The following is a 2,811-nucleotide window of genomic DNA, read 5'->3' on the forward strand; positions in this document are numbered from 1 at the left end:
TTGCAAATTCATATATAGATCCTAATATCTAAAGCTATATACATTGAACTATGGAAGGGGAACAAAAAGGATACCAAATCCTAACTAAAGGAAAGGATAAATTATATTTTTTTGTTTCTAAAGTTTGATAAGAATTTTAAAAATATTCATAAGTTTTATTTTATTTTAATTTTATCTCAAAAGTTTTCGATTTGCATCAAATATATTTCTGGCGGCTAATTTTTTAAAAAATTTAAGATCAATTCAACAACAATTTCATAAGAATAACTCTCAAAACAAACAAATCAAGCACAATTTTCGTGCATTATTATTGAATTAGTCTTAAATTTTTTGAAAATTTAGCCGTCGAAAGTATATTTGATGCAAATCGAAAACTTTTGGGACAAAATTGAAATAAAATAAAATTTAGGGATATTTTTAAAACTTTTATCAAACTTCAGAGATAAAAAATATACTATACCCCTAAAGAAAAAGAAGGACAAACTATTGTTGTATATATAGTAGGATTGAGAATTACTAATCACCAAACTCATTTAATTTTAAAAGTGTTTAAAAAATAAAAAATTTCATGCTACGGCTATAAAGTAATGGTGCAACTAATAAGTTAGGAAATTAAATTTGATTTATTTGAAATTCATTAAAATTTTAATTAGTAATTCTTTGTAGCCATGCTAAATTAATTATATTCTCCAACAAAATCAATAGCCGGATATACCAAAAATTCAAAGCTCATATGTCATTTAAAAAAAAATATCCTATATATCTGAATTTTCTTTAGTTTAATCCAAATAAATAAAGGGCCCATAATATATCATGATACCAATCAATATCACCTTAAGGTTTATATTTTATTAGTGCATATACACACATTGCTATAAGTTCAATGAATAATAAATAAAAAAAAAACACATCAACAAAATAAATGCTCCATTTTTCGATAATATGAGTGGATGAATTAGGTTCCATATATATATATCTAGCAATTTCTAGCTCATAGTACAAGTTTCATTATCCACGGGATATACATAACTTTATTATTTATGATGTTACCTTTTTTCTATACCATAACGTGCATAATATAACTAGTTTGATAAATTCATAATTGGCCATTTGCCATAATAATAATAATAATAATGATATGTATACTTTAACCTACCTTTACAATTACGATGCTTGCACAAGAATACATGATAACGTTCCAACCCCAACATATATATGTGCCAATAATATGAGACAATCAAGGAAAGTGAATCACACTTTCAAAAGTGAAATGGTACCCACTTCTTTTACATTATTGGTAGATGATTAGGAATTTAACTAGTAAACTATAGTATACAATTATCTTGTGGGGAAATAAAGATGTTGAGTTCAATTCCTTCACTAATTCAATAAAAAAAGTTCACTTAGAACACTTCTTTTATAAATTTGAAATATATGTATATATATTAGAGTAGTAAAATAAGGAAAACTTGTTAAACTTTTTTGAGATACTTAATTAGTAAGAATAACATTTTTTTTTAATTAAAAATAGGTATGGATGTTATGTCATAGAGAATTCGACTAGCAACCAATTATTTTGCTACTAATATCAGCAACTTTTTTTAAAATGATAATTTTATCTCAAATTATATATTAACTATAGATATATTAAATTCTCTAAAAAGTGAGGGTTAAAAACTAATTTTAGAATTCATAAATTGTTAAATCTTGAGTGATAAATTGATTATTCACACATAGATTACAAATAAATAGTACGAAAGCCTAACTAATCAAAATGATCATTTAATGAGCCTAAACCTAATAGAATAATTTGGTACTTACCCTTTCAAATCAACTTTATCCTCAATGTAGGAAAAGGAAAAGAAAATTACATAATTATGTGATTGTTATTAAAGTGACAACTAGTTATGAATCCACCTTTTTCATTATTTAATGTCAATGACATTATGTATGGAATTGTGAAGAAGATAGAGTATAATAAAAGTTGCAAACTACTAAACTGAATTTCCTATTGCAATTTTTTTCAAGTGTTTCTTTAACTTGACAGGTAAATAATTAATTCGTCACAAATTTAAACTCAATTTAAATGTTTATTGTTTATTAATAAATTATTATATGTACAAAATAAAATTTAATTTTTAACATTTATTTAAAACGAGTAAACTAAAGACTCACCAATCTAAGTTGGTTACAATTTTTTTACCTGGTAGGCAAAGATAATACCGCCAGTATCCAAAAGCATGAAGGTCCCGTTGTTTAAGTCCAAGACTATACACTTGTCTATACTTTTTTGGTCAGAAGACTATACACACTTTTTTTTTTGGGTCATTAAAAGACTATATACACTTGTCTATCATCCCATCTTCTTTTTGGGCCTTGCACTGATATTAAAATGGGCTTCTCTGTTGTTCATTTTAGGCAATGCACATAATTATTTGGGCCATCACTAATCCAATCTGATTGTTACTATAAAATAAGCAGTGCAAAAAAATTAAAAACAGCCGATAAGCTATAGCCCACACGGCATTCCGCCCCCTCTCTATCTCAAAGGTCTTGGATTCGAGTCCTACCAACTGCAATCGAGAAAAAAAATTGATAAGTATATAAGAAGTGTGTGAGTATGTATTGTATACTTAAGATTGGGAGTTATCCAATCTATTAGGATACCTAAAATTGATAAATATACGAGGATTAATCGTTGAACTCGGAGATAATGTGAAAAATAAAAAAATAATACTAATCAATACGGATAAAATCCTTAAATATTATATATGAACATGTTACGAGTGAATTTATAATATTTAAAATTAG

Source organism: Arachis duranensis, unplaced genomic scaffold (assembly GCF_000817695.3).
Source record: "Arachis duranensis cultivar V14167 unplaced genomic scaffold, aradu.V14167.gnm2.J7QH unplaced_Scaffold_165934, whole genome shotgun sequence".
In the NCBI taxonomy this organism is placed as follows: domain Eukaryota; kingdom Viridiplantae; phylum Streptophyta; class Magnoliopsida; order Fabales; family Fabaceae; genus Arachis; species Arachis duranensis.